The sequence below is a fragment of the Pan troglodytes genome, chromosome 16 (assembly GCF_028858775.2).
Source record: "Pan troglodytes isolate AG18354 chromosome 16, NHGRI_mPanTro3-v2.0_pri, whole genome shotgun sequence".
In the NCBI taxonomy this organism is placed as follows: domain Eukaryota; kingdom Metazoa; phylum Chordata; class Mammalia; order Primates; family Hominidae; genus Pan; species Pan troglodytes.
Window position 1 is genome coordinate 52,918,571 of NC_072414.2, and position 25,077 is coordinate 52,943,647.

Consider the following 25,077-nt stretch of genomic DNA (forward strand, 5'->3'; position numbering starts at 1 on the left):
ATCCCCACACTGTCAGTCATGTCAATATTTAGGAGTTCACACTTCTCTCCATGGACATAAATCATCTTTATGAAGCTCTGGCTGTTGTTTTTTTGTTTTTTGTTTTTTTTTTTGAGATGGAGTTTTGCTATTGTTGCCCAAGCTAGAGTGCAATGGCGCGATCCTGGCTCACTGCAACCTCCGCCTTCCAGGTTCAACGATTCTCCTGCTTTAGCTTCCTGAGTAGCTGGGATTACAGGCGCCCACCACCATGCCCAGCTAATTTATTTATTTATTTATTTATTTATTTATTTTGTATTTTTAGTAGAAACAGGGTTTCACCATGTTGGCCAGGCTGGTCTCGAATTCCTGACCTCAGGTGATTCACCTGCCTCAGCCTCCCAAAGTGCTGGGATTACAGGCATGAGCCACTGTGCCCGGCTGACTCTGGCTGTTTTTGTAACTACAGTAAGCTCCTCTGTGACGGAAGCTCCTAGTTGTATCTGATTCACTGGTGGGCTGATGGAATGCCTGGACTAGTCTTCAACACACCTTCTGCTCTCAAGGCCATTTCCACGGCCATGTTTGAGAACATCAGATCAACCCAATTTTCTGTCATACTCAGTCAGTTGACTTTACTGGCGGACAAAATAGATAGTTGCCTTCCTGTTGTGATTTCTAGGATCTTAGGGGAAAGCCCTTCTTCTTCACTACCCTTCTATCCCTTCCCTTAAGGTTTTAAATCCTTGAATGAGGATTTTAAAAATCATTCTAGAATGAAAGACAGGTTTAAAGTGCAAATATATTAAAAAGCCAAGGACGCATTCTTTAATGAGTGAGTAAAATACTAAGCAATTCTTTTTGGGAGAAAGAAGGGCTAAAAGAGAAAAGTGTCAGGTAACGGATTTTTGATTTTTTTTTTTGAAACAGTCTCGCACTGTCCCCCAGGCTGGAGTGCAATGGTGCAATTTCGGTTCGCTGCAATTGCCAACTTCTGTGTCCAAGTGATTCTCGTGCCTCAGCCTCCCAAATAGCTGGGATTACAGACGTGCACCTGGCTAAGTTTTTTTTTTTTTTTTTTTGTATTTTTACAAAATACAAAAAAGACAGGGTTTTGCCATGTTGGCCAGGCTGATCTCGAACTCCTGACCTCAAGTGATCTGCCCCCATTGGCCTCCCAAAGTGCTGGGATTACGGACATTAGCCACCACAACCTGCCCAGTAACTGATTTGAGGGAAGGTCACAGAGGTGGAGAAAGGGCACAACAGGCATATTAGAAACTCCTCAGTTTGTCCAATATTTTGCTTAAGGCAATGCCTGTTAAACTCTCTGAACCAGGCCAGGTGCAGTGGCTCACGCCTATAATCCCAGTACTTTGGGAGACCCACGTGGGAGGATTGCTTGAGGCCAGGAGTTTCAGACCAGTCTGGGCAACATGGCAAAACCCTGCCTCTACAAAAAAAGAAAGAAAGAGAAAAAAATAGCCAGATGTGGGGGGGCTGCATCTGTCGTTCTAGCTACTTGGGAGGCTGAGATGACAGGATCGCTTGAGCCCACGAGTTCAAGGCTACAGTGAGCTATGATTGCACCACTCTATTCCATCCAGCCTGGGCAATAGAGGGAGACCATGCCTCAAAAAACAAAACAAAACAAAACAAAAAAACAAAAAAATCACCACCTCGCCGGGCATGGTGGCTCACACCTGCAATCCCAGCACTTTGGGAGGCCGAGGCATGTGGATAACGAGGTCAGGAGATCGACACCATCTTGGCTAACATGGCGAAACCCCATTTCTACTAAAAATACAAAAAATTAGCCAGGCATGGTGGCAGGCGCCTGTAGTCCCAGCTCCTCAGGAGGCTGAGGCAGGAGAATGGCATGAACCCGGGCGGCGGAGCTTGCAGTGAGCCAAGATCGTGCCACTGCACTCCAGCCTGGGTGACAGAGCAAGACTCCATCTCAAAACAAACAAACAAACAAAACAAAACAAAACACAACACAACAAAAAAAATCACCACCTCTAGGTGCTAGAGAAACAGTGTTTGGGGAATCCATTAACAGGTGTGATTTAAAAATTTTTTACAACTGCTTTACTGAGGCATAGTTTATATACCACAAAATCCACACATTATAAGCATCCAATTTAATGATATTTAATGATTTTTAGTAAATGTATAGAGTAGTACAACCATTACCATAATTTAGTTTTAGAAACAAGCTCAATTTGAAAAAAATAGTGCTTTGAAAAGGTATCACTGCTTGCCCATTATAGCACTATAGGGTTTATTCTTACTGATAATCTGCCTAAAGTAGGCTCCACAAAACACTGGGTAAGGGCAGCCACGCTTTGGAGGACTTCCTCTTTCCCTGGCTTCTGAGTGATTATGTGCTGGGATTCAGGAGTTAGCTCAGAGCTCACCACCTCGTGCTCAGGCTCAGGGAGGGGCCCTTGGTGTGGACATGGAAATCCCTGCCATGTCCATAGCCTCTATGCTCGCCACCTGGAAAGTTACAGAGAGCTCCCAGTTACACCTCTGGTTTCTAGAGCCAGTAGAGCAAGCCTGTGATCAGCCCCTCCACCCCAGCCTCCTACAGCCACCTCTCCTAGGAAAGCCTAGAGGAAATTGGCCAACGTCTTGGTATTCCATTCTGGTTGCCAAGTCCCCTTATTGTTTTTGCATTTCTAAGAGACTGTCAGTACAACTTCCCCCGTGACTGCCACGTGACAGGCTGTGCTGTCCTTTATCTCAGGGCACCAAATGACTTACTTCATTCCAGGTCTTTCTGTTTCACTGTGAGTCAGGTGGAAAACAGAAAGGTGGCCCTATTTTAAGGGAAATGTTAAAACAAAGACAATGCTGTGCTTTGCTGGCATTTGTTAGCAGCAGACACGGTTAAAGAATGGCTATGGGCAAATATTTGGATGACTATAGAATCTGCTTAAGTGCTATGGATTTACTGTATAGGGTGTCAAAGTAACAACTGTAGAGTTGGAGTCTATTAAAGGGGGTCTCAACAAAAAATATTTATGCCTTTATATGCATGCTGCTTTGTCTTTTGAAAATTATCTTTCCTCTTTTTTCCATCTCATAGTTCCCTCCAAACAATTGACCACTCCTTTTGCCATGTCACTGCTTCCTATGGAACTCAGTCCGGTGGATTAAGTGTTTCTGTTAATGTCTGTCTCCCTTTCACACTGAGTTTTGCAGGAAAAGGACCATGCCTCTTCACCTCTGTAACTCTAGTGTATACCACGGTGTCTGGCAATAGATGATCTGCACTCCATTGACTGGGAAGAGGCTGTGAAAACAAAGACGGGTGCACATTCAGAGCAAATATTTCCTGCTTTGGCTGTGCTAATTTGCTGTACTTTACACAGTCAGGGAATGATGTGTGATCATTTGTTGAATTAAGAAATTGTTTTGGACTCAAGAAGCACCAAATGTAAACTGCAATGTCAGACTGCGAGAGAAAGGGCGGGAGGCTTTGGGGAAAGGGCTTTCCCAAAGTGCTTGCCAATGGGGAGGTGAGGGGGAATGCAGGCTCCTAGCCACAGAGAATGAATTCACTAAGTCCACCACCATGCTTTGTGAGAACCAGGCAGCCACTCCTCCTTACATACAACCCCAGTCAGATCTATAGCCATGACAAGAAATACAAAGGTGTGCTTTCTATTTGTGGTTTATGGAATTGCCTTCGGGATTTGAATTTTATCTACCATGTCCACTGTTCTGCCTCCAAGACCTATCACGGTACCTGGGCACACAGAACGCAGTAAATATTTGTGATGCAAATGAATATTTCATAGTCCAGCTGGCTTCTTTCCCATGTTTTTTTTCTTTAACTGTGCACTAAAACCACAGTGTCCTGGAATAAATTTTCTATTGAACATCTCACTTGACTGGGAAGTAATCTGTGAATGTGATAAAGAAATGGATAGCAAATCCTTGGAAACCAAGGCTTGGGAGTTCCATCATTTAGGAAACAAAAGCAGTCAAGACTAAAAATCTCAGACATCGTAAAGTGATTACTCACCTTCTGAGAGACCCCAGAAATATCAGAGGACACCGGGGGTCAGTGGGCCATCCAGGAAGAAGCTTTGGTGAAGGGGAGGGCACTAATGTTTCTTTGGCACTTATTGGGTATTGGGCCAAATGCTTCCATCTTTCATTTCGGTACTCACAAGAAATCCTACCAGATGGTCATGGTGATCATGCCTTTCCGAATGAGGAGGGGAGATCAGAGAGACTATCTATCATACCCAAGATTGCCCAGCTAGAAAGTAGCCACACCAGAACTTGAACACTAGCCTATCTAATTCTAAAAACGCAGCTTTTCCCAGCCCAATATGTTCCTCTGGATTTTAAGTCCCAGGAGGGCAGAAACAAGGCTCTGGGCAGTTATCTCTGTAGCCTGCTCTCCCCAGCATGGGCCAGAAGAAGCATCAAGACATGCTTTCTGAGCTGCATTTCAGATCATGAGCATTGGGACTTCTTTCCCCAGTAAGTGGTCTGACTGAATCCTGGCCACTGCCTCCACAGGCACTCACCTACAGAGTGCTGGCCCTGGAGGAAGTTCTCAGGCAGCACTGATTCCACTGGGGGGGCACAGGCCCCAGTGCAGAGGAGGGGCTCATTCTTAGGCACATCACTTCTCCTCTCTGGACCTCAGTTCCTCATCTAAATTGAGATGATTTGCCAGATTGTTTCTCGGCATTGTCAAAGTTTCCATGGTGGCGCGAATACTCTATTTCTGCACAGTACAGTACATTCACCACTAGCCACATATGCCTACTGAGTACTTGAAATGCGGTATGACTTAAGAACTGAATTTTTAATTTTATATCATTTTAATTAATTTAGATTTACATTTAAATAGCCACATGTGGCTATTGGCTCCATTATTGGGCAGTGAAATGAGGAAGCTTCGGCTTGAAGAAGTGGAAGAGGAAGCAGCATAAGATCAGAATTCTAGCTCGCTCGAATGTGGGTTCAAATCCCAACAGGCTGTGGGGCCAAGAACAACATATTTACACTCTTCAAGTCTCAGTTTCTTCTTCTATAAAATGGAGATAATAATGGCTTCCGCATGAATTTGCTGGGAAAATTAAATGAGATAAAGCACTTAGCACATTGCGCTTCACATAATAAGGGCTCCTACAGGAAGGCTATTAGAAAAAGTTCATAAAACAGCAGAGACATGGGGGTGTTTCTTTCCCTGATTAACCCATTATTTCACTCACCAACATGTCACATCTCAAATTGAATGGAAGGAAAGAAAGGTTTAAAATCCACTGGGTGGTGCACTGGAGGGGGAGGTGAGGAGTGATGGAGACAAGGCAGTTCTGCCGACTTTACACTTTTCCCAGGGCTGTTCCTGTATGTGTCATTTGACTGATTGGGTCAAATTACACAAGATCTAGCTAGATATTCAGATTCCCTCCAATGCGTCTGTGTTGTGTAATCCTCCCCGCCTTGTAAAGGAACAGATCTGATTGGCCAGGGATTGTACAGGTGGCAACTTCACTGAGATTCACAATGCATTGGAAACAAGGGAAGAGACCCTGGTATGCTATGACAAACGTGCAGACAGTCTAAAACATCAGGACAACATTTTCTATGTGATTTAGGTGGTATTTCTGAGCTGGAATAATTAAACAGAGATCTATCCACTTGACTAAAAGAGGAAGCAGTCGATGAGGAAGTCAGTCCCTAGCTCCCTTTGCCCCGAAATATGCCAATTCTGAATATTTCGCATCAGCTTCCTCTTAATAAATAGCTTACCACTCATCCATCCCTCGAAAATATCATTAGAATTGCCTGGATATATATATTTTTAAATACCAATGCCCAGGCCACATCACATTCAATTAAATCAGAAAAGGTGATAGGTGAGTATGACACTCAGGCATCAGGCATCAGTATTTTTTAAAGCCCCCCCTGACCCCCAGGTGATTCTGACGTGCAGCTAAGTTTAAGGCCAAGTGTTAGAGATCAGGGTAGAAACTCAGGAGTTAACTGCACGGTGAGCCCTGATCTGTATCACACACTCAGGGCCTAATCAGAACATGCTGATGTTTCGCTTAGCATACATTGCTTATTGCAACTAGAATATTTCTCAACCAACATCCTTCTTAATAAAGTCTAATTTGGGCCAGTTCTACACTGTTAGTGTTGACAGGGAAATTCCCCATCGCACTGGTGATGGGAGGGGGTGGTGCTTTCAAATCAAGCCTTGAAGAAGTATCCGGCTTCCAGAGCCCAAAACCCTCAACAGAGGAGCTGCTTCAACAACTTCTGCATACTGCCACCTGGTGGGGCCTGGACCCAACTTCATCACAGCTCTTCAGCCTTGGGCACCTACCCGCCTCCCCAAACAGATGTAATTTAGGAAAATGTCATGCATTTTCAATCCAATTTACTGGTGCCTTCCACATTGATCAGACTTCCTTCTCCTTTTTCCTCCCATCTGGTTAATATAATTATTGCTTTTACGTGGCAAAGCCATTTTATGTAATAGCTTTGTTTGTTACTATGGTTACAAGTTTAGTAGCCCTTTGGAATATAAATCTATCATCCCTGAAAGTAGCTTTCTATGTGTCAAGGTGCAGCCCTTATGTAAGGAGAGTAACGGTGTTAGTTTTCTGTCGTAAGGAAAGTGGCCTTTCTTGGTCTTATTTTTGAAAGTTCTACGAGCCTAGCCTAGACACTCCCGGGAAATTGCTGGGTGCTGTCCCACTTTTTCCCTCTGGAATTTTCCTAACTGACGAGGCACCCACGAGTAGCTCCATCTGGGAGAAAGGAGGGAAACGTCGGCCGAGGGGCAGCTGTGTCTGCTGGGCCAGAGCCCTGGCATTGCATAACTGGTGTTTTTCCTGGTCAGTTTACTCTTGGCTGATTTATTTACCAGTTAAAGGCAAGGGCTGAGAATATAATCTCTCAGGAGTTAAGTTTCTTTGCGTGTAATCCCTTTCCCTCACGCATCTGAAGCATCGGCCCTTATTTCCTGATGGAAGTGGAGTTATAATCTCCCTTTGGAAAGTGGTAAGAGTTCAGTGCTGGGTTCAATCTGCCACCCTCAAGTGACAAAGCGTGACAGCGTCTCTGCTATAGTGTTTCACACCCAACTGAATCAGACGCAGCCCTCTGAGCACAAAAGTGGGATGGCCTGTGAAGCTGGGCTTTCTTCCCATTCTCAGCCAGTAACAGCAAACCTTGGAGAGTTTATACCATGCGTCCCTGTACGTAACCTCATCTAATCCTTACGACAACTCCAGGAGGTATGCGTTGCCATCGAGTTGGCATCACTCCCATTTTACAGAGAAGGAATTTGAGGCTCAGAAGGATTAAGCACCGTCCCCAAGTCATATAACTAGTGTGTGGGACTTAATGTCTTTGGAAAGTCCTGGTTGCTAACTTAACAGAGCCTCACTTTCCAGATTCAAGGAACCATGAGAAAAGAAAGAGCAGGCAGTATCAATGCCTTCACTAAAGCCTTGATTAAGCCAAACTGAACAAACATCAACAATCTTCTTCCCTCTTCAGGAGAAAGTTACTGGTTTGGTAGGCCATTAGTGAATTTCCAGTGGCTACTAATTAACTAACCATGTCATTCATGTTTATTATCACAGAGCAGGTACGTATTTATTTACACCACTCACACGGCAGGATAATTTGCAGTTATATAATTTCATGGTAATTACGATTGGAATTGCCATGTAGAAACTGGGCACTTTGGAGATGCATGATTACCAACAACTAGCTACCTTGGAATTACCCATTAATGACATGATTAGTTGTGGCTTTGTAAGAAAATGTTGTTATGAAAGGGACTTTATCTTTTCATTCCCAATTGACAGAAAAGCAGGAACCTTGGAGATATCAGAAATATTTTTTTTCTTCTTCTGGCAGGTGAAGAATGTAGTTGTGCAGGTTTGTCCTGTTTCTGGGCATGTCTGGGGTGCCTTGGTGACAGGGAGGGAGCAGAAAGAGATGTGTGAGCTTGAGCAAAGGGTGCAGGCCCTAAGCAGTACCAGGCTAGTCTTCAGGTCTGTTGAGCCAGGGTACAGCCAGGAATTACCAACTTGTTAGGCAGGGAGTAAGGAAGCTCAGAAAGCCCGTGCTTGGGCTAAGGGGTACGAAACCCAGGAGACTGAATGACTGCCTGTCCTCTGCTCTGTGGGGACCAAGAGAATATAAGGAAGGCAGAAGCAGAGGAGATGGTAGGTTCCATCTACTTATGATGCTATGAAAAGACATGCGGCTTATATAATATGCACTAGGCATGAACCACCCTGCCCCCAAATACAAAACTGGTCTCCAGACTGTATTTCTTGGCAACAGTGGCCTCCTTGGCTTTTCCTCCACATCCCCTTGAGTTGACTGTCCTCTGAGGTTGCTCTTGCTATTGATTCTCACTGGATATCACTGGGCATGGGGAGGAGAAACCCACACAACGGGGTGCCTGGCATATGAAGAATAAGAGAAACTTTAGCTCTTAGAACTGCAGGAGACCCCTCGTTTAATAGAGGAGAAGCCCAGGGCCCAGCAGGGGTGAAGGAAGGTATGGTCCAATGTCACAAAGCAGATAAATGGCAGAGCCAGGCCTGGAGCCCACACAGGCCACCTCCGAGTGATTTTCCATAATGCAATTCCTTCATGAGGGAGGAGTTGTTGATGCTTCAAAATTGAGACTAGGCTAATATAGATAATACCTATATAGGGAGTGCCTCTGCATCCATTATAGAGGCTACTCTGGGATATTTAAATACATGTTTTTTACCTGATTACGGCACCTATACAAAGACTCCTGTATCACATTCCTTTCACTGATCAAGAGCAGGCAGACATTTGCACCTCCTGACCTGCAATGCCCACCTACTAATAGATAATGAGAAATTTGAAGTCCACACTGATTCCCTTTTCCTCTAGCTGCTAGGAAGCTGAAAAATCCATCTTTTCCTTAGGTAGGAATTTTCATATGGTTTTCTTTTCCTCTCTTTTGCCTGATATCTGCCTTTGTTTTATATATTGTTTTGATCTTTTTGTACCTGTGTTTTTAGTATAAAATTTCTGGATGCAGGTAGGGCTGTCAACTAATCAATAACAAATAAACAAATAATAATCTTCATGCTTGGTGTTCAACCATGCAGGAAATAAAATCTTATAGAATGTACAGAAGAGCCAGGAAGGATCACACACTCCACTGTGCTAACTACACACGAAGGAGAAGGGGAAGAAGGCTCAGTTTTAGTGGAAAGGAATAGGAAAGAGAAGACGCCTCTTCCTTTATCAGCTCCATCACAGCTTCAGCAGCACTATCTCACCCCACTAACCAAACATCCAAAGGACTTGGAGGCAGAAAAGAAAGCTTCTGGAGACCTTGGAATTATGTATGCATCTATCTATGTATCTATCTATATATCTAAGTATCTATGTTTCTATCTACGAATCAGTCATTTTATCTTCCACCTCTATCATCTAAGTTAACCTTTCTCTAATATTTCTCTAAGGCTAATCTCATCATCTTTGTCTTAAAGAAGCAGACTCAGAATTAAGTAATGTTTTCAACGTCAAAGAATAAGTAGATCTGGGATTTGAACCTATGCCCATTTGTATCTGAAGCCCACATTTTTTCCTGTCATATCACCCACATCCTCAGACCATGGCTGTCACCTGGAACTGTCAGTAGGCCACCCATTTTAGGTCTCTCTTAGGCCTAAAGTCACCAAGCTTTACCAGTACCCAAACTGGGTGCTAGGAACAACAGGTTGGGCACTAAGATATGACAGATGTGGATTACCACATACCCCAGGGAGAAGCCTACATACCATGGGTTCATAGTTAACAGCGAGCTATTACAATAGATATTGTTCATCCTCAAAGATGAAACTGTGATGAGACCATTGCTATAATATTGACAAATCTTCAGGTACACCAAATGTGAATATGAATTTTATTGAAATCTTCATAACATTTTTCCGTTTGCTGATAGTTTAAACAATTACGTTCATGCTTCTCTCTGTGAGATGACTTTTGGTGTCCTGAAATGACATGCTATTGTGTAAAACTACAGATGCAGGACACCTCAATGGAGTTCTTTTCTTGCATTAAACTTACTTCAAGGAAGATTTATGAAGCCTTGAAGGTCTGGATTGGGCCTTGGGGCTCATCATCAACCCAGGACCAGAATATCAAGGCCTAAATTGCAGTCTTGGTTCTACCTCATAGCCTTCTAACTGTGCTATTCTCCAGTCTTATAGAACTAATCACATAAAGTGGTTAATTTCTTAACCTATTTGTAGAGACAAATGGGTGATAGAAAGAAAACTGGAGCTCCTGGTTCACATATGCCTACCCCATGCCCCTGCAATTCCACTGCCAGGATATATCCAACAGAAATCCATACTTATATCCACCTGAGGACATGTATAAGAATATTCACAGAGCCACTATTCATAAAAACCCCAAAATGGAAATACCACTAATTCCATCCCTAACAGAATGGATCAATCATGGCACATTTCTACCGTGGAATACTACACAGCAATGAAAAGGAAAGACCCATTACAGGCATCAACATGGACAAATTCTATGCACAGAATGTTAGGCAGAAGAAGCCATCCATAAAAGAGTACATAGCACATGATTCAATTTAAATGAGGTTCAAAATATATGCAAAAGTCATCTAAGGTGCTAGAAGTCAAGACAGTGGTTACCTCTGAGGAAGGGTAGTGACTGGCAAGGTCATGAGGTGGTTTCGGAGATGCTGATCCTATTCCATTTCTTTATGTGGGTATAGGTGATGTGTTCACCTACAAATTCATTGAGCTGCACAAATATGATCTGTGCACATTTCTTTGTATGTGTTATGCTCCAATACAATTAAAGAAAAAACAGGGTTCAATTCCCATCTCTGCCACTCACCATGTGGCTTTTGGAATTCACTTTACCTTTACGCTCCATCTTCCTCATCTGCGAAACCAGCATAATACAATTCACTAACAGGGCTGCTGTGAAGATCTAATAAGAAGCTGTGTATAAAACACCTGGCACTGAACCTCACACATGGTAGGTGCTCAATACATGGTCATTCATTATTAAAATTTTAAAAATGTGATGGACAATACTGAATATATACAAAACTAAAGAGAATACTATAACAGACCCCCATGGACCCCGTCACTGAGCTTCAATAATTATCAGCCTATGGCCAATTTTGTTTTATCTGCATCTGTCTCCCCAACCGTTAAAAAATATATGCACAGTCTACAGATATATGCTTGTTTTTGCATATATACATCAGTTTGCATCTCTGAGAAATAACTCTTTTAGAAAACATAATTTAAAAAGATCAGTGGTTGTTGGGGCTTGGGGGAGGGAGGGATGAATAGGTGGAGCACAGAGGATTTTGAGGGCAGTGAAACTGTTCTGTATAATACTATCATGGTAGATACATGTGTTTATAAATTTGTCCAGACCTGTAGAAGGCACAACACCAAGAGTGAACCCTAACACAAACTATGCAATTTGGGTGATAATGATGTTGGTTCATTGATTGTAACAAATGTGCCACTCTGGTGGGGGATATTCATAGTGGGAGAGTGGGGGGAAGGGGTATGTGGAAGCTCTTTGTAATTTCTGTTCAATCTTTCTGTGAAACTCAAACTGCTCTAAAAATAAAGTCTCTTTAAGAAAATACTCACATCCATGATCATTAAAGACTACTGCTACTATCCTATTTCTTGTCCAGTTTTCCTAACTCATAAATATATTTTCACAACTGTTTTGCTCAAATCAAGATCCAAACAAGGTATACTTAGTATGCATTTCTTCATTCTTAATTAATTCAATGTCTTAACAAATCACAAAGGCAATAGATAGGAAAGCTGTTTATGACTTTGGCCACCAATCACATAATACTTTGTGAGGAGAGAAAAAAGGGTATTGTCATGAAGCCTCCTAAAAACATCCAGAGTTTCTGTCTGTAACACTCTTCTGAATTCTTTAGAACCATGGATGGTTGCTGTCACTGTCAAAACTACATCTAATACTATAAAGGAAAGACCCTTTAACACAAGGCTGTGAATACAAATGGCAGAGCAGATACTATTGTCACACATATATGCAGAAGAAATTCTGTAAGGGGTATTTCCGGGAAGACAGACAAGGTGTGATATCTGGTGTCAATGTGTGTATGAAAGAAGCGTTTTAAGATCCTCAAATAAACATACCGCCCAAATTAAGGTGAAAGTAAAGCAGACAGGACCCACTTTTTGCACTTTGTATCTTTTCTCTCTGCTCTTTCAGCATTGCCCAAAGAAGCTGTCGTTTTCATCTTGCACACTGGATGCCGTCCTCTGAAGTCTGAATAAAGGCCGGATCACATGCCTAAGCAGTATTTTACCTTGTGCTGATTCCTTAAAAAAACAGATTGTCTCCTGGATTGCATGCATCTAGAAGTTCTTACCACGTTTTATTAAATAACCAGCTAATGCTTCTGCTTCCTCTAAGGAGATCATGAGTCCCCCACTCCCGAACAAAGGGCCTTCATTTTATTCATCTGTGTATTCCACATCCCAGCACAGCACCTGGCACATAGTGGGCCCTCAAACAAATGTATGTGGGATAAATGAACAGAAGAGAGTGAAAAGAGGCTGTGAGGAAAGCACTGGACGGGAAGCTGGAGACCTGAGGTCATCTCAGCCCCTGACACTCAGAGTCACTTGAGTCAAGGCACCAACTTCCGTGGGCTTCCGATGATTTCTAGGGTCTCTCCCAAGTCTTTTTAAAAAAGGCACATAATCCTAAAATGTGCTTACTTACTGCTTTGCTGTGTTGATCCACCTAGTGACTTATATCTAAAGACTAATTGCTAAACAAATTACTGAGGCCTTTCCGAACGCTCCACAGCAACAAAACTTTGTTTTTCCAGTTGCCCCATACCTTCTGTGTCATTTATGTTCCCACTACAGATCACAGTGGCAACAACCCCACCCAGAAGAGCCAGGAAAAAACCCTCCCCTCTAACTCACCATAGGGCTTGCCATGTGCTAGCTGTGGTTCTGCTAAGTTGTGCTGGAAGCTGGAGTGGGCAAGGGCTCAGAAGCCTTCTCTTTCCCCCTTAGTCCATGCCTGGCCCTGCTGTGGGCAGAGCTATGATGACTGACCATGATCATGTGTGAGCACGGGGCAGTGTGATTTAAGGGGTGAGCACTGGCAGAGGTGGGTCCAGAAAGGGCCAGCCCACTGAAAACTTCCCAAGTGGGTGAAACTCACCTTGGCACTCGCTCTCCTCTCTCCTGCCCTCTATCCCATACCCCATGTGTAGCATTCCATTCCAGAAAAGAACTCTGACTTTCAGCTTGTTGACAACTTATCTCCTGAAGGTGTTAGCTGACAACTTTTCTGAGGCAGAAGATGTGACCAATATAGGTGCTGGGAGAACGGAAGAAAGGGGTTGAGTTACATTTATTCTGTACTTTTTCACTCATTTAAAACTAAGCACACAACTGAGAGAAGTACTCTTCTACTTTTAAGAAATGTTCTTATTGTATCACTGCCGCTAATATACACTTATAGTCTAAAAATATAAAAACAGATTTGAACAAAGAAGAAAACTAAAGTTACACATACTATAGTCCTTTAAAATTGTAGAGCCTTCTAGATCTTTTCATATATTTATAAGTGAATATATTTCTTACGTGCCCGTAATCATACTTCTGCTCATCCGATTTAATGGAATTCTATTGTATCTGTAATGGAATAGAAATTCTTGTCCTTGGATAAGTCACTGGCCCTTTCTATCCTCAGATTCCTCATTAATCAGTAAAGCACGAATACACGGGAAAATTAAGTCGTGAAGCACTAAACCACAGGGCGGTGCGTGGAGGCAGCCAGGCCATGTGGTGGAAATACTGTGAACTATAACAACCATAGAGATATGAGGAGTGATCATTGATAGGACACATTACCATTTTCAAGGATTTAAAGGTAATCAGGCCAGGCACAGTGGCTCATGCCTGTAATCCCAGCACTTTGGGAGGCCGAGGTGGCAAGATCACTTGAGGTCAGGAGTTCGAGACCAGCCTGGCCAACGTGGTGAAACCCCATCTCTACTAAAAATACAAAAATTAGCTGGGCGTGGTGGCACATGTCTGTAGTTCCAGCTACTTGGGAGGCTGAAGCAAGAGAATCCCTTGAACCCGGGAGGCAGAGGTTGCAGTGAGCTGAGATTGGGTCACTGCATTCCAGCCTGGGTGACAGAGCAAGCTTCTGTCTCAAAAATAAATAAATTAATAAAATAAAATAAAATAAAATAAAATAAAATAAAAGTACTCCAACAATTGAGGAAGTGCCTCCTTATCACATCCTGACAGGCGGACCCTTGCTGCAGCCACAGGTGTAGACTGCTCTCTCAATGGCATTTTTTGAAAGTTGTCAGTTTCTTGGTGCTGGAACCTCTCCCAGCTCAGAAGTTGTCACCTTCAGACTATCTATCTTCTCTAAATGGGACTGGCTTCGAAGAGAATATTTGAAATGTCCCCATATTCAAACTGAAAGGAGACAGGCTGGACCAGTAAGACCAGCCAAGAGATGTTGAGTTACACATAGTTTGGGGCCACAGAGCCCTACTCTGTTTCTCCTCCACCTGTCTGATCCCACAGTACTAACAATACATTGTCTGTAGGCCCAGTTGTAAAGACTCTCGCCCCTGTGGACTGGCTGTCCTCAGAGGGGAGTCAGGGAATCCCCAGCGGGGCTGTCATGGAGCTTTGGCCCAGCAGCCCCACAGCTCACTCAGAAATGCACTGCATGCCTGATAGAGTGAATGATCATCAGACCGGCCATTGGCGGCTGAGCACTTTGCCTTTCTGGGCTTCCGTTTCTTCACTGGAAGCATGAGGGTGTGGAATCCAAGGACTATCAGAATTCCTTCCTGCCCAGATGCCACGAACCTGTACGTTTCTGTTCATTTTTGTGTTCTGCTGATACTCAGGACAGTGCCTGTAATAATGCAGGTACTTTGAAGTATCTGTTGAAGGAATGGGTGATGAATAAACGGGTGGAAATTCTGTGCTTACGATGAGTGGAAACACAACGGTTGGTGGGAATTAAACTCTTAACACATCACATGGTGACCAAAAATGCTGAGGCCATATGTGGCCTGCATGGTCTGACATGATTGGAGGCACCCCTGACGGTGGGAGGATAGAGTAGATTGAATGAGAACTGCTCTTGAACACCTAGGATACAAGGCTGCTATATGAGGGGCCAGAAAAGATTGCATGAGGGCCTGGAGATGGTAACATTCATGACAGGTATACATCTATGGTTTTGGAGGCATCTCCATATCTGCATTTCTTATAAGCTTGTGCATATAGTGACACACAGCTATTCGAAAGCCAAAAGTCCCTCAATCCAGTGACATTTGGAACAGAACCTGGAGCATAACCTGGAAGGCACCTGCAGCAGAACCTGGAAGGCACCCTATCTGACCTGGCATCAGCTGACACCTGGCTGTCTACAGCTTTCCATAAGCCCTTGCCAAAGTCGCACACTCCCCAACAGGCCCATGGACTCAGCAGTACTTGGAGACCGAGTCACTGGGTAGATTATAGAGTTATCCCAGCCCCCATCTTGCTCAACCCCAACCTGGGGTGCATTGACTTCCCAGTGAAACAGAACATCGAATGACATTTTAAGCACAGTGTACATCTTCTCAGAGAGGGTATTTGGCTATAATATGCTGCAAACTTTAAAATGTGCATATACTTTGCCTCTGCAGCTTCATGTCTAGGAGATCATTTGAGAAATGCACAAATATATATGCACATGGATGCTCCTTAGTCTCGTTTATAAGAGAAAAGCTGGGAACAAACTAAATGTCTATTACCACATATCAGCTGAATACATTATGATTTACTGATGAATGAAATATCCCGCATCATAAACATGACGCATAAAAATATCACAAAAGATGTCCACAAGCTACTATATCATTGACTAAATAAAACTGTCTATATGATGTAATCAATCCATGTATGTAAGTACATCCAGATAGACTGTACAGAGAGAGATGACTGGAAGGATCCTCATGGAAGTTTTAATTTACTACCTGGCTCTTGAGATTTGGGGTAAATTTTCCTCTGTGCTTCCTGTTTTTCTTTACAGTTGGAACACTTCATGATAAGTGTGTTGTTGATATCAGGAAAAAATTATTATCATTTTGAAATAAAAAATAATTTTATTGGAAGCCTTGGAAGGGAAAAAGAGTGGAGATCTCTCCAAACAGTTGAAATGAATTTCTAAGCAGGTGCGCGCTAGTCACACACATCCTTCCCACCTCTCTGACCAGATAGGAAGTGCTCAACACATGTGGACCAGTTCCCTACTAGCTGCCAGGTAACCAATACGTGAAGCAAAATGGGGATTCTACAAAGTGAGAGTCCTAAGGAAGCTCTATCCTATGCGATATGGAATGGAGGCAAAGGATGTGTCCTACTGTCATCTGTAATGTTCACTTCCCAGGACCCAGCCATATACTTGGCAGTAAGTAGCTGATGAACATTCCAACCATTATTAAATAACACTTCTTTCAATTTCGAATATAGTCCTTGCAGCTTCCTCTTCCTTCCTACTTCTAACTACAGGGGAACATAAAAACCTGAAAACCGTCTGAGTGTGGCGGCTCATGCCTGTAGTCCCAGCACTTTGGGAGGTAGAGGTGGGTGGATCACTTGAGGTCAGGAGTTCAAGTCCAGCCTAGCCAACATGGTGAAACCCCATCTCTACTAAAAATACAAAAAGTTAGCTGGGTGTGGTGGTGCACATCTGTAATCCCAGCTACTGGGAAGGCTGAGGCATGAGAATCGCTTGAACCTGAGAGGTGGAGGTTGCAATGAGCCAAGATCACACCACTGCACTCCAGCCTGGGTGACAGAGGAAGACTCTGTCTCAAAACAAACAAACAAACAAACAAAAAACACTGAAAAACCTAATCCCTGCAGAATGCAAGCGTCAGATTTTGAGACCATTCAGTCCGATGTTCTCATTTTATAGAGCAGGATACTCATTCTGGAGAAAATAATTCAAGTTGGCTATTGACAGTGTCTGGATTAGAACCACAGTCTTCCAGCCCTGTTTTCTCCTCACCTTCCTCACAGCCATGCCCTTGTTTGGGGCCCATGCTTTCTCTTGTTTGGACTACTGCAACAGTCATCAAGCAAGATTTTCCTCCCATCCTCCCATCTTCTCCAGGTCACATTCCCTGGCACTAGAGAATCTCTCTAGAACACTGAACTGCCCTGCCCATATCTTTTCCCTGAATAAATCCCTTTAAATGTTCCTCATAGACTCCAGGACAAAATTCAGACTCCCCTGCATCTCACATGAGCCTTTTGCAACATATTCATGGACCACAGTGGCACCCTGAAGAAATAATCTTTCACACACAACAGCTGGAAATACTTCATGTTCCTTTATTGTCAAGTAAATGAGGGTTTCTTCCAAGGGACTATCCTGTAACTACTTAATTTAAGGATTAACTAAAACAGGAAGTGCTAATCAGCTCCTGAAAACACAACCAACATTCTAGGCAGGAAGCTCGTGGAAGCCAACAACAAAAGCATTCGCGCTCAGTATGCCTGCCTTCCCCTTGGAACCTAATATATGGTAGGACCTCAGTAAACACTACTTGCCAAATGAATAGACTAAGTAATAATCAGAAGTGGAGAGGTTAAACTAATACAATGGGCAGTGAAAAGAAAAGCTGTTTTTCGTTTTCTTAGACCCCTTAGAACTGAAAAAGACTCTGAGTTTGTCCAATTCGACTCCCTCATTTCACAAGGAAGGCATCTGAAGCTCAGAGAGACCAAGTGACTGCCCTAAAGTCCCACAGCATGTTCATGGGAGAGTTAGGACTGTGCTGGGAGCTTCTGATGGTTTCCACTGTGCCATGCTGACTCTCCAGGCAAGTCTAAAGTAATGCTGGCAATAATGCACAGAGCTCTAGGCACAGGCTCCTCTGGAAGGTGCCAGACAGCATACAGGCTGGGGCACCAGGTGTACAGCTAATCATCCCCAGAGAGGTTTACCTGAGCTTCCAAAGGGTTTTTTTCTTTTCTTTCTTTCTTCTTCTTCTTTTTTTAATCTTGAATTGTTTGGTGAAGAGTGTCTGAAGCCAAGGAGCAGACACACTTGTGTGCCCCGCTCCCCCTCTTCCCTCCTTTGTTCTTTTCTTTGAGCTGGGTCCATTGGAGGAGCATTGTATGGTGCCCCTGCTGGGTCTACAAGGCCCTTTTTTGGTTCAATTAATGAGCCATAAATAACCCAATGAAGGTGTCAACAAAGAGGGTAATTTATCATACCTTGTCAAGACGGCAAGCTTTGTGAGGCAAGCGCTCATTCACAGTCTGGTGCAACATGTTAAGATTTATTCCTGGCCAGGTCCCTCCTCCTCCAGCCCTCCCTCCCCCCATCAAAATTTATCTTCCACAGGAATCCTCACAGGTGTGCTGCTTTGACAAATAAGCTATGAAGTCTGGTATTCATCACTGGCTGGTCTTTGTTGAGAGGAAGGCAGCGGGAAATAAATTTATGTTAGAGGGAAGGTACTTGTGATTCAAACACACTCAAGGGGAGCAACGAGGTTATTTCCATCCTCCTGGTTCTGCAAAAGGAGAGAAGGAGATAATGCTAGGACAGCCACTTTCTTCAGTTTTTACTACTTGATGGAAGAACAGCCAGGACTTTACTGAGATGCGCGCTTAGCTGTCAGTCTGGAGGCTCCAGTCGCATTCTCTTGAAAATGTTGGGTTGGGAAATCTTACAGTGGAGTAGAAAGTGCTACAAGACATCTGATATGCCCAGAATCGCCATACCAGGAGGTTTTCCCGCTTCGCTCTTCAACTTCTGGCTTCCCTTGGAGTGCTCATCCTGAAGTGTGAGTTTGCATAATAGCCATCTGGGAGTGCTTGCTAAAATACTGATTCCCAGGCCTCCCCTCCAGCCCCCAGAGATGCGGACCTGGGAAGTCTAGGGAGGAGCCCAGGAATGTGTATTTTGACAAGCTCGCCTCTGTTCTTGCCTTCAGACGCATATGGTTTATGGAGCACATTTTGGATCAACACGTGCTGCTTAGAGTCTCTGGTGCATGCATCTGAACTTTCTGCAATGATGGAAATGCTCTCTATTTGTGTTACTTAATACTGCAGCCACTAGTCTCTTGTGGCTGTTGGGCCCTTGAAATGTGGCTAGTGTGAGAGAGGAATGGAATTTCTTAATAGTATTTAATTTTAATTTATTGAAATTTATATAGCCATGTGGCTAGTGGCTACCATTTTAGATGGTAGAGCTCTAGCCCATCATTCTGCATAGTAGATACAGACGAAAAAGCTCAACATAAGACCTGATATGCCAGTCTCCTCCTACTCTACCCTATTTTCCAGCTAAGAAATACTCCAAGTCCCTGGGGTGTGCCCTATTTAGTCATTTCTAAACAGGAAGAGGGAGGAGCATATCCTCCCACCTCCATTCTCAAGGTCTATATAAGCCGAGAGACAGAAAGATCCAATTTCTTAAGTGCCTTCCATGTGGGACGGTGGGAGGCATCTTTGAGAATTACATATGGTCTCCCAGTACAGGGAGGGAAGACAAATATACAAGTGACCCAACACCAGGTGGCCCACTATGAAGCTGTAGAAAACACCTATAGATGCAAAGTGCCAGTAGTCCTCAGCCTCCCCTAGCAGATGTGAACACTTCCGGACACCAGCCATTCCCTCCCCATTTTGGAATTAATGCAACAGCCTTGTAGCTCATTATGCCCAATTCACTGAAGGAAGTTAGACTTCTGAATTCCTTCCTTGAAGTGTCCAAGGTAGGTTTCCCACTGTCTGCCCTGTTGAGATGGGACCCACCTCTGTGGTTACACTTTGTATGTGGTGACTGTCATCACTTGCTCATCTGCTCACCTGTAGACTTTGAGGTCCGTGAGCAGAGATTCCCAATCATTTATCTCTGAGCCAAGAGACCGACCCTGGTGGGGCAAAACCAGTATGTTCTAAAATGAAATGGCCTCACATCTGCCTATATGAGGCCTCTTACGTCTTGCTTAAGGATAAAAGTGGCCCTTGAAAAACAGAAAGTGGTCTGTTCTCTGAGGGTAAAAGGGTGTAGGTGTTCCCTTTCTACAGTGTTATGAGAGGGACTTAACCCTTAAATGTGTATTTTAAATGGCAGGGGGAAGAGGGGGAAGACCACATGGAAGAGTGACTGGTCCAGGGTCTGGGGAAGAACTCCCTGTCTGTGAGAAAATTCCACCTGGGAAAGAGAAGGTGAGTCTGCCTAGAGCAGCAGATAGGCTCCAGGTCCATAAGTGGGGCCAGGCAGGCTTACAGGAGTAGGAGGCACGGAGGCACATTGGGAGGTAGGCTGTTCACTGCCCAGAGGCACAAAGCCCCTGTCCCAGAAGTGAAGGGCAGCCTACAGGCCTCCACTGGATGCCCTGCCACCCACGGACAGCCCCTCCCTGCCCGAGCACTCTTCCTTACTCACTCCTCTGGCTCCATGGGGAAGCAGAATCCCAACTCATAGCTGCAGGAGGAATAGCTGAAGAGAGAAGAGGCCTGGCTTCAGCTTCCAGAGCTAAGCCCTGCCAATCTCCCAGACTCCTGCAGTCTTTCAAGTCTCCGACATTTGATTCCTCCTTTCTTCTCATGAAGTGTCCTTATTTTGCCTCTAGAAAACAGGCACTGGTATCAAGAGTTGCATGGCTGATGCCAAGACTTAATGCTCCAGAGTGTCTTGCACAGGGCCAAAGCTGCCTCTTCTGGCGCACACAGAGTTCTACAGAAGGGCCCCCTTATAGGCCACCAGCCACTGTGAGGACCTCATAAGCAAATGTAAGGGCAGGAAGAGATAGGACATGGTCTGGCAAAAACCTCAGCCTTCTCCCTAAGCTCTTCTGCCTTATGATGCTAATAGCTCAGACTCAAAACAGTTGGCTGAGTTCTCCAGCTAAATATTCGTTTCTCCAGCTAAATATTCATTCCTTCAATATTAACACCATGTCAGGGAGCCATGTTAAGCCATTGCCTCAACTTGGCACTGCAGCTAAACATAATGAAATGCCAGAAATTAGGGTCTAGAATTGATTATGGTACCAATTCTAAGCCTGAATTCTCAAAGCAATATCTAGAAAAATATTGAATCAAGAGATTTTTTTTTTTTTAAATGAAGATCCTATACTGGAGGGAGATGGGCAACTTCTATTTGGAATAACAAGCAGTATCAATGTCTTTGAATTCACCTTGAAAACCAATCCTTTGGAGTAGAAAGAATTCACGGTATTTGAAATGTCCAAGATTACTAATGAGGGGAAAATCTGAGGGACCTGAGAAGGTGGGGTTGCTTGAGAAGCAGTAAAGCTTCTCAATGAAGAAATGGAGATGCCATGAGCAGCTGCCTTGGACCAGATTCCAAGGCAGTGTCTTGTAAACTCGGCCACGATTAGGGCTGGGTCATTCTGGACCGTCCTAAAGAGAAACCATTAAAAACCATTAATTCCTTCAGATATCACAGCTGCTTACTCATAGTAGCTCATTCATAGGTAAGGAAACTGAGATCTCCCTAAGATCAAATAACTAACAGGTATGTTAAAAAGTTTCATTTGTTTACGTGTTACTACCAAGGGCCAAGTTTCTCCATGTAGTGCAAGGAAATAATTTCCGTGCAACAGCTCGAGATATGCAGCTTGAGTTTGCCTGAAGCCCTGGCACTGTGAATTGCGGCTCCTTCAGATCTTGCAAGCTACCAGCGATTTGGCGGGGTGGGTAACTGGTTGGGAAACCTCCCAGGAAACCACAGCTCCTGCAAATGACTCAGTAGGTGGTTCCGACTTCTCTGAGTCAGAACCAAGCCCATGGCCCAGCCCCATGCCAAGACTCCCTGGCATTGTTGAGATGCTCTGAGCTTGGCTGGCATGTGACACTGAGGACCTCTGGTGTTTGTCTGCAAAGGGATGAATGCTCTTTCTGATAAGGAACCAAGGAGTGTGGAACAGAAAAGCAGCTGAATTCTCTCAGTGGCCTGGCTCTCTCTTGCCCCCTCAATCCCTGAAGAGTGTTGATGGCTTCCTACATCAGACAACCTTTCACTTAAAAACGTACTCCTCTTCCTTACCCAGGAGTTTCCAGGTTGCCTCCCACAGTCATGAACTTGCAGACACAGAATGCTTAGTTCTAGTATTGATTCTGCCGCTTCCCAGGGCTGTGACCCTGAGCAAGTCTCCTACTGTGGGCCTCAAGTATTACCCATCCTAATTTCATCATCAGCCCAATTGTCCTCTAGTGCCATGATGATCATACTAATCTTCCAACCCAAATTCTCCACTGGCTCCCACTGCCTATGGAATCATGTCCAGACTTCTTAGCCTGGTATTCAAATCCCAATCTCTCTTTTAAGCCTCAGCTTCCTCTATTATTCTCCCCATAGCCTACGTTCTCAGCAAATTGGACCACTCACTCTCCCTAAATGTACTGTGCATTTCCCATTCCCTGTGCCCTTGCAGTGCCCTTTTCTTGAGATGCCCTCTCCTTGCCTCTGGAAATTTTGCCTACGCTTCCAGGCTCAGATCAAATGTGACCTCTTCCTCCAAGCAGCTTCCGCAGCTCATCTCTTGTGAAGCCCCCTTGATCTCTCACATCACAGTTTGTCGGCACCTTCCTATTGACATAGAACACATTATTCTGAATTGCAGGCATTTGTGTGGATGACTTCTCTCTCCTCCTGGATGGCATAATCCTAAAGGAAGAGGGGTGGGGGAGGATGTCTCATTCCCCTTTCAATTTCCCATCATGCCAGGGTACACAAATCTGTACTAATGAACAAATGAATGAATTTAGAAAATCTAGATGGATGTTCTAAAATTATCTACAGCTGTGGTATTTCATACCAGAGGTGGCTGCACATCAGTAATAAAAACCAGCCCAGACACAAGCTTTTCATATGGGAAAAAGCAGAGGCACTGGTGCGATCCATTCTGTTGGCCATGAAATGTCTTTGGGTGTGTGCACACAGACTCCCACAAACCAGATGCAACATCTGCTTTTGAAGGGCCCAGAGAGGCTGGGCTCCCTCATTTCTCAAAGTGATGAGAAGCGCATTGGAGTCTTGCAGCTGACAGTCGTTCGGTAAAGAAACACCTACTTAGCATAGCCCCAGCTCCAGCTCCACACCATATGCATCAATAGGGGTGGGTCACAGTGCCCTCTTGGCAGTAAGCCAGGAGGAGATTTGAGGTTTGGTTTTGCTGTGCTCAACAGGCAGTCCTGATCTACATTAACAAGTCTCCTGCTTCCGTGTGACTAGCTAACAAGGAGACTGCTGCCTGCCTCATGCAGGGAGACCTTTCCCAAAGCTTGGCACCTGCCCTATGCTGGCTCAGTGGAGGCCAAATGGGGGAGCAGAAAGGAAGACATTGCTAAAGTTCTCTTTTCCACTTTCCTTCAAGAGACTAGACCAGTATTCTCAAACTTTAGCAAGGGTCAGAGTCCTCTGGAGGGCTTGTAAAAAGAAAAAAAAACAAAAACACAGATTGCTGGGCCATAACTCCAGAGTATTTGACTTAGTAGCTCTGGGATAAGGCCCAAGAGTTTGTTGTTGTTGTTGTTGTTGTTGTTGTTGTTGTTTGTTTGTTTTTTTCTGATATGAGGTCTCACTATGTGACCCAGGCTGGTCTGGTCTTGAACTACTGGCCTCAAGCAGTCCTCTTGCTTCAGCCTCCTGAGTTGCTGGGATTACAGGTATGAGTCAAAGAGTCATCACACTGGCTCAAGAATTTGCATTTCTAACAAATTTCCAGGTGATGCTGATGTTGCCTGTCTGGGAGCCACACTTTGAGAACCACTGTATTGGCTACTCCAAAGAAAGGCAAATGAAAGCCCTCAAGCCATCACTGGCTGGACAAGAGGTGTGACTGTCTCCCTGTCTCCAGGCTCTGCTCCATTACAATCTGTCCTCTACTTTGCCACAGAAAGCACCTTTCTAAAGCACACATCCACCTATGCCATTGGCTGCACTGCCTGTTCCTTGCCTATAAAATACAAACTCCACAGCCAAGCTTATGTTGTCTAAGCCGTTAACTGTGTGCCAAGCACTGTTCTAAAACCTCTACACATTATTAGCTCATTTAATCCACATAATTCTATGCAGTAGGTACTATTATTATCCCCATTTTAGAAGTAATGAATCCCACAGGGGGCCCTCAGGAAATATTTTCTGAATGAATGAATAAAAAGATGCTCACAAGCATTTACACTGTGTACTACAGAGGACTATTTCCATGCCAAAGGAAACCATCAGAAAGTGAAGAATTGGCTTGCCAACCAGTCATTTGTTCCTGCACTACACCAAATAACCCGTTTGCCTGTAATTGGCTGGATATTCTGGCTTTGTGTAGACATCTCCTCGCTGGGAGAAAAGCCAGAGTTAATCCTTCACAAAGGGTTGTTTAATAATAACCAGAAACTGGAGGAGAACAGAAAAGAACACAATGATCCCACACAAGCTGAGGAAAATGGACTGTTCAAACTCACAGTGTCCATGCTGCCAGTAAGGGCCCTTGGTGTGGCCTGAGGTTTCTTAATTTTTATTATAAAAATAGAACATGAATATGTCTCTCCTGATTATCACCACCAAATGCACCAGTGAAAACATCTATGGCTACACATTACTCTAATGCAACACTAATGCTTACGTTGGAACAGAAAATCAGGTCATCGTCGAGAGTCTATAAATGGACAGCCCTCTCCATCCATTACTTATTTATGTTTCCCGCCCTTTGCTTAACCAGCCTTGAGGCCCAAACAGAGAAACACACCATACATAAAGTTACCAGTCCAGATAAATAAAACATCAGACTCAAATTGGCAGCTTCATCCTTCATTGCTTTGGAGGAGGTGGACTTCAACAGCCAGATGCTGCACAAATGATCAGCAAAATGTGACCCTTTGAGACCGCAGCAGACTAGTCATTCCTAAGACGTGTATCTTCCCAAAAGTTAGCTTTGCCCTTTTTAGAGAACATTCTTGTTTACTG

General features: G+C 44.1%; 1 protein-coding gene across 2 annotated transcripts in view; it reads right to left on the bottom strand.

Moving 5' to 3' along the window:
• Window positions 1-25,077, bottom strand: part of RORA (RAR related orphan receptor A) — a 735,316-nt gene that overhangs the window by 419,110 nt on the left and 291,129 nt on the right. The window lies entirely within an intron of this gene.